An 11,590-nucleotide genomic window follows, 5' to 3' on the forward strand; every position below is an offset into this window, starting at 1 on the left:
TTTTTGAAATATGGTTTTCTCTGGGTATATGCCCAGTAGTGGGATTGCTGGATCATATGCTAATTCTATTTTTAGATTTTTAAGGAACCTCCATACTGTCCTCCATAGTGGCTTTATCAATTTACATTCCCACCAACAGTGCAAGAGGGTTCCATTTTCTCGACACCCTCTCCAGCATTTGTTGTTTACAGATTTTCTGATGATGCCCATTCTAAATGGTGTGAGGTGATACCTCATTGTAGTTTTGATTTGCATTTCTCTAATAATTAGTGATGTTGAGCAGCTTTTCAGGTGCTTCTTGGCCATCTGCATGTCTTCTTTGGAGAAATGTCTATTTAGGTCTTTTGCCCATTTTTGGATTGGGTTGTTTGTTTCTTTAATATTGACCTGCATGAGCTATTTATATATTTTGGAGATTAATCCTCTGTTGGTTGGTTCATTTACAAATCTTTTCTCCCATTCTGAGGGTTGTCTTTTCGTCTTGTTTATGGTTTCCTTTGCTGTGCAAAAGCTCTGAAGTTTCATTAGGTCCCATTTGTTTATTTTTGTCTTTATTTCCATTACTCTAGGAGGTGGATCAAAAAAGATCTTGCTGTGATTTATGTCAAAGAGTATTCTTCCTATGTTTTCCTCTAAGAGTTTTATAGTGTCCAGTCTTACATTTAGGTCTCGAATCCATTTTGAGTTTATTTTTGTGTATGGTGTTAGGGAGTGTTCTAATTTCATTTTTTACATGTAGCTGTCCAGTTTTCCCAGCACCACTTATTGAAGAGACTGTCTTAGCTCCATTGTATATCTTTGCCTCCTTTGTCATAGATTAGTTGACCATAGGTGCGTGGGTTTATCTCTGGGCTTTCTATCTTGTTCCATTGATCTATGTTTCTGTTTTTGTGCCAGTACCATATTGTCTTGATTATTGTAGTTTTGTAGTATAGTCTGAAGTCAGGGAGTCTGATTCCTCCAGCTCCGCTTTTATCCCTCAAGACTGCTTTGGCTATTAGAGGTCTTTTGTGTCTCCATACAAATTTTAAGATTTTTTGTTCTAGTTCCGTAAAAAATGCCATTGGTAATTTGATAGGGATTGCATTGAATCTGTAGATTGCTTTGAGTAGTATAGTCGTTTTCAAAATGTTGATTCTTCCAATCCAAGAACATGGTATATCTCTCCATCTCTTGGTATCATCCTTAATTTCTTTCATCAGTGTCTTATACTTTTCTGCATACAGGTCTTTTGTCTCCCTAGGTAGGTTTATTCCTAGGTATTTTATGCTTTTTGTTGCAATGGTAAATGGGAGTGTTTCCTTAATTTCTCTTTCAGATTTTTCATCATTAGTGTATAGGAATGCAAGAGATTTCTGTGCATTAATTTTGTATCCTGCTACTTTACCAAATTCATTGATTAGCTCTAGTAGTTTTCTGGTGGCATTTTTAGGATTCTCTATGTATAGTATCATGTCATCTGCAAACAGTGACAGTTTTACTTCTTCTTTCCAATTTGTATTCTTTTATTTCTTTTTCTTCTCTGATTGCCATGGCTAGGACTTCCAAAACTATGTTGAATAATAGTGGTCAGAGTGGACATCCTTGTCTTGTTCCTAATCTTAGAGTAAATGCTTTCAGTTTTTCACCATTGAGAATGATGTTTGCTGTGGGTTTCTCATATATGGCCTTTATTATGTTGAGGTAGGTTCCCTCTATGCCCACTTTCTGGAGAGTTTTTAACATAAATGGGTGTTGAATTTTATCAAAACCTTTTCCTGTATCTATTGAGATGATCATATGGTTTTTATTCTTCAATTTATTAATATGGTGTATTACATTGATTAATTTGCATATATTGAAGAATCCTTGCATCCCTGGGATAAATCCCACTTGACCGTGGTGTATGATCCTTTTAGTGTGTTGTTGGATTCTGTTTGCTAGTATTTTGTTGAGGATTTTTGCATCTATATTCACCAGTGATATTGGTCTGTAATTTTCTTTTTTTATAGTATCTTTGTGTGGTTTTGGTATCAGGGTGATGGTGCCCTCATAGAACGAGTTTGGGAGTGTTCATTCCTCTGCAATTTTTTGGAACAGTTTGAGAAGGATGGGTGTTAGCTCTTCTCTAAATGTTTGATAGAATTCACCTGTGAAGCCATCTGGTCCTGGACTTTGGTTTGTTGGAAGATTTTTAATCACAGTTTCAATTTCATTACTTGTGACTGGTCTGTTCATATTTTCTAGTTCTTCATGGTTCAGTCTTGGAAGATTATACTTTTCTAAGAATTTGTCCATTTCTTCCAGGTTGTCCATTTTATTGGCATAGAGTTGCTTGCAGTAGTCTCTTAGGATGCTTTGCATTTCTGTGGTGTTTGTTGTAACTTCTCCTTTTTTCATTTCTAATTTTATTGATTTGAGTACTCTCCCTCTTTTTCTTGATGAGTCTGGCTCATGGTTTATCAATTTTGTTTATCTTCTCAAAGAACCAGCTTTTAGTTTTATTAATCTTTGCTATTGTTTTCTTTGTTTCTATTTCATTTATCTCTGCTCTGATCTTTATGATTTCTTTCCTTCTGCTAACTTTGGGTTTTGTTTGTTCTTCTTTCTGTAGTTCCTTTAGGTGTAAGGTTAGATTTTTTATTTGAAATTTTTCTTGTTTCTCGAGGTAGGCTTGTATAGCTATAAACTTCCCTCTTAGAACTGCTTTTGCTGCATCCCATAGGTTTTGGATCGTCGTATTTTCATTGCCATTTGTCTCTAGGTATTTTTTGATTTCCTCTTTGATTTCTTCAGTGATCTCTTGGTTATTTAGTAACGTATTGTGTAGCCTCCATGTGTTTGTGTTTTTTACGGTTTTTTCCCTGTAATTCATTTCTAATCTCATAGCGTTGTGGTCAGAAAAGATGCTTGATATGATTTCAATTTTCTTAAATTTACTGAGGCTTATTTTGTGACCCAAGATGTGATCTAACCTGGAGAATGTTCCATGCACACTTGAGAAGAAAGTGTAATCTGCTGTTTTTGGATGGAATGTCCTATAAATATCAATTAAATCTATCGGGTCTATTGTGTCATTTAAAGCTTGTGTTTCCTTATTTATTTTCATTTTGGATGATCTGTCCATTGGTGTAAGTGAGGTGTTAAAGTCCCCCACTATTATTGTGTTACCATCGATTTTCTCTTTTATAGCTGTTAGCAGTTGCCGTATGTATTGAGGTGCTCCTATGTTGGGTGCATAGATATTTATAATTGTTATATCTTCTTCTTGGATTGATCCCTTGATCATTATGCAGTGTCCTTCCTTGTCTCTTGTAACATTCTTTATTTTAAAGTCTATTTTATCTGACATGAGTATAGCTACGCCAGCTTTCTTTTGATTTCCATTTGCATAGAATATCTTTTTCCATCCCCACACTTTCAGTCTGTATGTGTCTCTAGGTCTGAAGTGGGTCTCTTGTAGACAGCATATGTATGGGTCTTGTTTTTGTATCCATTCAGCAAGCCTGTGTCTTTTGGTTGGAGCATTTAATCCATTCACATTTAAGGTAATTATCGATATGTATGTTCCTATGACCATTTTCTTAATTGTTTTGGGTTTGTTTTTGTAGGTCCTTTTCTTCTCTTGTGTTTCCCACTTAGAGAAGTTCTTTTAGCATTTGTTGTAGAGCTGGTTTGGTGGTGCTGAATTCTCTTAGCTTTTGCTTGTCTGTAAAGCTTTTGATTTCTCCTTTGAATCTGAATGAGATCCTTGCGGGGTAGAGTAATCTTGGTTGTAGGTTATTCCCTTTCATCACTTTAAGTATATCATGCCACTGCCTTCTGGCTTCTGCTGAGAAATCAGCTGTTAACCTTATGGGAGTTCCCTTGTATGTTATTTGTCATTTTTCCCTTGCTGCTTTCAATAATTTTTCTTTGTCTTTAATTTTTGCCACTTTGATTACTATGTGTCTCGGCGTGTTTCTCCTTCGGTTTATCCTGTATGGGACTCGCTGTGCTTCCTGGACTTGGGTGGCTATTTCCTTTCCCATGTTAGGGAAGTTTTCTACTATAATCTCTTCAAATATTTTCTCTGTTCCTTTCTCTCTCTCTTCTCCTTCTGGGACCTCTATAATGTGAATGTTGTTACGTTTAACGTTGTCCCAGAGGTCTCTTAGGCTGTCTTCATTTCTTTTCATTTTTTTTTTCTTTTTTCTGTTCCGCAGCAGTGAATTCCACCACTCTGTCTTCCAGGTCACTTATCCGTTCTTCTGCCTCAGTTATTCTCCTACTGATTCCTTCTAGAGTAGTTTTCATTTCAGTTATTGTATTGTTCATCTGTTTGTTTGTTCTTTAATTCTTCTAGGTCTTTGTTAAACATTTCTTGCATCTTCTCGATCTTTGCCTCCATTCTTTTCCCAAGGTCCTGGATCATCTTTACTATCATTATTCTGAATTCTTTTTCTGGAAGGTTGCCTATCTCCACTTTACTTAGTTGTTTTTCTGGGGTTTTATCTTGTTCCATCATCTGGTACATAGCCCTCTGCCTTTTCAACTTGTCTTTCTTTCTGTGAATGTGGTTTTTTTTCCACAGGTTGCAGGATTTTAGTTCTTCTTGCTTCTGCTGTCTGCCCTCTGGTGGATGAGGCTATCTAAGAGGCTTGTGTAAGTTTCTATATTTCTTTGTTTAATCATTACTGAACTTAGTTAGCCAGTACATATTAGGATTCTTGCACCTTTGTTCACAAGTGAGACTGGACTGTAATCTATGTTTATTGTACAGCTTTTATTAAGTTTTGAAGTTAGGGTTAAATTGGCTTCATAAAAGAAGGTGGCAATCTCATCTTTCTTAAAGGAAGGAAATAATAAAACTGTTACAAATCAGTAAAGTAGGGAATTTTTAAAGTAGAATTGCTTACCAAAATTACAATTCATTCTTTAAAAAAGTTAATAAAAATAGAAAAATAACCAGTTTCCCACACATCCCAATCTGCTGAAGAGAACTCCATTGTACACCTAGTGTCCTGGCATAATTATTAAGAGCAGCCCCTTTCGTTCTCAAAATGTTGCTGTTGGGCAATAAATCATCCATAGGTTGAACCTACAACTGACAAGTGTTTAGGCCACACATTAGCTGTGTTACTGTGGTAAATTCACCTGGTCTCTCTGAGCTTCAGGTTTTCCATCAGCAGAATGGAAATTGTAAAATTTACCACCCTGGGTGGTTTAAAGAGAGAATTGAATAAAGCAAGTAAATGCTTACCTTCTAAACAAAAGTTAGCTGATTCCAGCACCAGCCATTCCCAGCAATCCACAGATTAGAGCAATGATCCCGGCACCCAGATACAACCCAACAGAATTCCAAAGCCATCTTGACTAGAGGTAGGAAAGTATGTATGAGGCTATACCACTGTGAAATAATAGACAAAATATATATTGGTCTGTGCCCCCACTTCATGCCACAGAGCTCCTAAAACCCTTGTGATTTCCAAAGTGATAACAGCACCAAGAACATATTTTTTTCTCATATTTGGTCTTTGACCCCAGTTCCTTACACAGGATTCCTGAACCCTTTGTAATTTCCTGAGTGATATAAACTTTTGTCCTCATAAGGCAATTCTGGGTGGGCTCCTGGATGAGGGCTGGTCACCAGAAAAACCAAACCATGATTAGAAGCTTGGAATTTTCAGCCCCTTTCCCAACCACACCCCATTCTCTTGAGGAGGGAGAAGGAATGAGTTAATCATCAATCATGCCTACGTGATGAAGTCTCCATAAAAACCCCCAAAGTAAGGGGTTTGGAGAGCTTTCCAGTTGGTGAACATATCCATGTTAGTGTACCCCAACTCCATGGGGACAGAAGCTCAGGACCCTCCAGACTTCTTGCCCCATGTATCTCTTTTTCAGGCTGTTCATCTGTATCCTTTATTATCCTTTATCACATCCTTTAATAAACTGGTAAACAAACATACATATTTCCTTGAGCTCTGTGAGCCATTCTAGCAAATAACTGACTCTAAGAAGGGGGTTCTTGGGAACCTCCGATTTGCAGCCAAGTTGGAAGGAAGTTGTGGGTAACCTGGGACCTATTACTCATGATTGGCATCTGAAGTGTGTGTGTGGGTTGGGGGAGGAGGGATCTCCTGGGATCTGAGGCTATCTCCAGGTAGACAGTGTCAGAATTGAGTTAAATTATAGGACATCCACCTGGTGTTGCTCGTTGTTGGGGAAAATCTCCACACGTCTGGTGTCAGAAGTGTTGTTAGTGTAGCAATGTAAAAGTCAAGGAGAAACACAGGAGGAAGACTTGGTATTTTTCCTACACAACCAACAGTGCCCAGTGCTCCCCCCTCCCCACCCCACCACCACCTGCAACCCTGTCTACTAGGTAACTGGGGATATTCAAGGTTTGATCTATGACCCCTGAGTGCAGGCTCCCTGCAATGCTCCATTCTAAAAATCAGGGAAGCCCAAGTCCAAAGATGTCACCTTCAGCTACTCCTCGTCCCCATCTCCTGTCCTGCCTCATTCATCCAGCCCTTTAGAGGCCTGGGTTCTTCCTTGCACTTGCCAATCTCCTCTCTACCAATATGTGCCAGGATACAAATGCTCACACTGTTCCAATGCATAATCTTATCTGGTTTTGTTTTACTTGTTTTTCTTTGATGCACTAGAAAGTGAAATGCAAAGATTTTTCCTCATCTTTAGTGAAGAAAGCCCTCCCTTCCCTGGAGCAAAGAAGAACATGTTTTTCAAGTTACAGATTTAATGAACTTAAAGTGTATGGTGAAGGAGCAAGAGGGAGGAACTTCCACCCATACTAGAGATTACTTGGCAATGGTGGGGAGAAGAGGTCCATAGGTCTAGAAGCAGTAGGAAGCCAGGCTCTGCTCCAAGTCATTACCCCAGAAAGCAGCAAGACTCCAGAAGGAGGTATGTGGTTTACCTAGGGAAGCAGAGGCCTAGGCACTGGGTTTCAGAGCTTTGACAAATATTCTAGTATGCTAAATGTGTCAGGGAAACTGCCAAAAGCTGCGAGACCTGATAGGATTGTGCGGACAGAGACAACGGGCAGACCAGTAGTAACTTGGATGGGAGAGATGAGTAAGAAAGGCCTCCAGAACCTTGGTGAAACGAGGGAGCACAGTTGAGGTGGCAATGCAAGGCTGCTAGAATAAGTTGTGTACACCTTCCTACCAGCCCAGTGGAGTGGTGCCTTGGAGTCAAAACTAGGTTGATTCAGGGATCACAAAGAAATGTGATATTTCTTGCACACCAGAAGGTCTTAGATTCAGACCTGTTACAATATAGTAGATTCCTACTTGGGGTGTAAATGCAGTAGCTGAGGGACTAACCCCAGGAGGAGAGATCTCTGTTGATCATTCCTTGGTCACCCTTCCAGACTCATTTTTGCCACACCAACTACGCCTCAGCCTCTGGCACGACACTGCTCACCAGCTTCAGCATCCATCCTCAGTCCTGCCAGGTGTCCAGGGCAAGCCTTCTGTATCTTCTCTTCCACCTTGTCTTGATGTGGTTTATCTAAAGAAAGAGATACTTGTAGGATGGAGAAGTTTCTCTTCCTCAATTTTACTTTCCAAATGTTCACCATCTATCCCCTGGTGACTCTCAAGTCTGTACCTCCAGCCCTGTCCTGACTATAGAATAACAGTTCGTATATGTGACATCCCCTTGGTACCCTACCTAGAATTCAAGTTCCAGATGCTAAAACTAGAACTCATTAGCTTGTGCCACCCTGCCCTTAGATGTCCCTATCTCAGTAATTAGAACCACCAACCAGTTGCCTTAATCAGAAACCCAAAGTCACCAACTCTTTTTAAATGTTCTTTATTCTCCATCTTCTCAGGTCTTATTACTTCTGATTTCATTCAGGACTTCATCATCTCCTGCCTGGATTATTACAACAGCCTCCTAACCCATCAAACTCCAATATACTTTCCACAAAGCCAGATCGATATTTCCAAAACACAAAGTGACTGTCACTCCCCTTTTTAGCATCCTTCAGTGGTACCTCACTATTTTGCTGTCCCATGTCATACAAACTGCGGCCCCTGGCCAAATCCAGCCTGTACCCTCTTTTTGTATAGCCCTCAAGATAAGAATGGATTTCACATTTTTAAGTGTTTTAACCAAAAAAAAAAAAAGAGAAGAAGTATACCCAACAATTATCATATATGGCCTACAAAGCCTAACATATTATGATATAGCCTTTACAGAAAAAGTTTACTGCCCCTCTTAAGTTTAAAGGACTCCATTCTGGCCCTCCTCCAACCACTCCCCTCCCCACTCAGGGCCAGGAGTCCCCATCTATCCAAAGGGTCGTCTCACTGAGAACCTGTGTCCTTCTCCCTTCCAGACAACAGTCCTGGAATTCCCAACCCAAACAGCCTGATCCCACTGCTAGGGCTCACTCTTAGGCCTTAGAGGTGGCCAAAGGCAGATATTTTCAGAGAGATGGGACAGAGCCTGGACATGCAAGCTAGGTTGTTCACACATGTGTGTGAGGAGAATTACAGGAGAGAGGGTAAGATGAGAAGGGGACCAGCCAGCCAGGAAACTGTACTTGTGTTTTTGGCCTGGGCCCCACAAGTATAAGGATATTTTAAAATTCCCTAGGTCTGCTCAGGGTACTTTTAGAATTCCCTAGCGTGATAAGGAAAACTTTTCATGATGTGGTACCCTTGCATTCCACACTCAAGACAAGCACTAACAAGACAGACTCTTAGTGCACCCTGCTGTTTTACCAAGCTCCCATGGACTTGCCTCCCTTTTGCTGTCCATACTCCTGGTGGAATCCTCTCAATTTCAAGACTCAACTCCAAGGTCAGCTCCTCAATGAAGCTTTTCCTAGTCTCTCTCTCTCATCTCTCATCATTTCTCATTTAGTTTTTAGGGTCTCAATGCCCTATACAAATGTCTACCGCAGTACTTCTGACACTTTATTCTACCTCATTTCTATGTCTGTTTCCTTCCTGTAGACTGGACCTTCCTTGAGGACAAAGACTTGGTCTAATTTTTTTCTGTAACCCAATCAGTGTAATGGAGTATCTAATGCATAATACGTACTCAATGATTTTTGAAAGAATGCATGAATAAATCAATATATATGATCAGTTTACCTTACCAAATCTTGGGATCCACCCTCAAAGGGCATAGATACTTACAAAATCCTAAGTGACTATGGTCTCCATTCCATTTTTATCCATGGGGAATTAAAATAAAAACTAGGATCCTATAACTATCTGCAGTTTTCTACATGCACCATATGGCCTCTATGACCTTGTTCTGAGGTCTGGTGAAGTCCTCAACACTTAACACTTACCTCAGGTGTCCCCTCTTTCAGAACACCTTCAAGCTGAGTTTGTCTTCCCCATTAGCGTACTCTTGTCCCATTGCCTACTTCTCATACCAAACTTTCACATTGTTTATGTCTTTCTCCCCAACAAGATTGAGAGCTCCTTGAAGGCAAGATCTGTCTATGCATTTTTGCATTTCCAGTGCCCAGGGCTACACCTGACACTTAGAAGTTGTTTAATAAATGTGTGTTGACTGATTAATGTTCACACACACAGAGACTTTAGAGACTGTGGAAGTTATCCAGTCCAAAGAAGGAATCCCAGCCACTGTATTCTCTCTGATCAGCCCATCTTTGTTTGAAAACCTCCAATGACTGCCACATAAGACTACCCTAACAGAATGTACACCTCACTGGGACAAGAGTTTTTGTGTTTTTTTCACTGGCAAATCCCCAGAACCTAGATCAGTGCCTGGCACATAGTAGATGCTCAACAAATATTTAGTAATGTTTGAAGGAATAGTTGAAAAGTTTTTCCTGACACTGAACCCAAATTTGTCTCCTTGTAATTTCCACCCTTTGAACTTGGAATATATGTTTTCCTTCCTCACATGACAAGTTCCACATATTTTTCAGGGAGATCTCATATCTCCCCCACCGTGAACCTCCTCTTCTCCAAGCTCAACAACCTCAGTTCCTTCAACTCTTCCTAATCTGTTCCCAGTCCCTTTGCTATCTCCATGCATGCCCTTATCATCAACATCCTTCTGATACTGAAAAAATAATTAAGAGGAGCTGTGAAAGAGAGGAGTATAATGTAATTAAAACCCACAGCCCTAGGCCTAGTATAACAACTTGAACATTAAAGAGTTCAGAGAATCCCTAGGGGTTAATTAGTTTAAGCTCTTCATTTCATAAATGAAGAAACTGAAGTTAAATTACTCATCAGAGCAAGACCTGCTCCTGGTCCAGTAGCTAATCAGGCATAGACCCATCTCAACCCCAAGATTAATCACCTTATTCTACTTGAATCCTTAGTTGGATGCTAAACTGAAAAAGCTTAGATTTGCAGAATCTAGCTCTCTGCCAAAGACTATTCTCTCTAGAGATGTGATGAAATTATTTTAAAAAGAAGGCCAAGTTTCCTAATTCTATAAGCAATAATTTACACTTGTTGAAGCTGTTTTTCATGAATCACCAGATTCTTGGTAGCCTTTTAAAGAGAGAGTTAATAAAATGGTTTATAACTTGTTATAAGAGCTATAAAAATCATTTTATTAAGTACTTATACAGATTCTTTGCATGATACTTAAATTTTTTTAGTTCAAGAACTAACTGAATCTCAATGTACATTATATGACAGAGGCAACCCAGCTGAACCACAAGAGGTCCATGCCACACTTTTTTCTTTTACCCCATATCAGGCAAATGTAGAAGAAATTAAATTAAAACCAATTTTTTGGAACAAGAAGGGATCACCCATTCCCACCCCGATTTACCACTTCCTCTTTTCTATTTACCACTTTTTCTTATCCCAGAAAAGAATGAACAAAATTAAGTAAACAAAGTCAAATTTTTAGTAAAGACATTTAAATATTTCAAAGGCATGGGCAGTTACATACCTTTTAAGGAATTCTGTCTTAAAATTGATGGAGTAGAATAATTAACAGAGGGATACTTTGCATTTAGTAGGTACAACGTCTATTTGCAAATAAGCCAATTTGCAGATAATCCAGTTGAAGGGCTGGTTTTCTAACCCATTTTTCTAAAATGGATCTGCCTATTTGTAATTGGGAACTTCCTGGAAAATGGATAATAAACACATAAATTTTACTTTCACGTTAAGTACAAACTTTAATAGTCAACAATTTGCACAAATTATTTTGTAGAGAATTTTCCTCTGCGAACTTCCCCCTCAAAGATTTGTAATTTAAAACAGGAAAATGCACAGTGTAGTCCAGTGTCAGAATTGCATCAGAGTAGTACCAGGAGAAAGTGGTAGATTTTCATCTTGGGAATTGCAGCTAACTACAATAGGACTTTTCTTTCCCTGTAATCATCCTCACCTTTGATACTTCCACCTACGTCAGTGGTTTTCAAAGTGTGGTCTGGCTGCATCAGCAACAACTGGGAACTGGTTAGAAATGCAAATTCTCAAGTCCCACCCCAGACCTACTGAATCAGAAACTCTGGGGGGTGAAGCCCAACATTCGGTGTCTTAACTAGTCTGCCAGGGGATTCTGATGCATGTTAAAGTTTGAGGATTGACACTGTATCATAATAGCAGTTCACCACATCCTGTTCCTTTACCTTTCA

The 11,590-nt window shown here is 39.2% G+C and overlaps 1 long non-coding RNA gene across 1 annotated transcript; it reads right to left on the reverse strand.

The window, feature by feature from the left end:
* Nucleotides 1–4,769: 4,769 nt before the first annotated feature.
* Nucleotides 4,770–10,923, reverse strand: LOC133099157 (uncharacterized). The gene is made up of 4 exons (XR_009702296.1): nt 10,897–10,923; nt 7,314–7,500; nt 5,222–5,368; nt 4,770–4,806 (listed from the first exon to the last, which is right to left on the reverse strand). It is a non-coding gene; the product is annotated as an uncharacterized LOC133099157 (long non-coding RNA).
* Nucleotides 10,924–11,590: the final 667 nt, after the last annotated feature.

This window comes from Eubalaena glacialis, chromosome 10 (assembly GCF_028564815.1).
Source record: "Eubalaena glacialis isolate mEubGla1 chromosome 10, mEubGla1.1.hap2.+ XY, whole genome shotgun sequence".
Classification (NCBI taxonomy): domain Eukaryota; kingdom Metazoa; phylum Chordata; class Mammalia; order Artiodactyla; family Balaenidae; genus Eubalaena; species Eubalaena glacialis.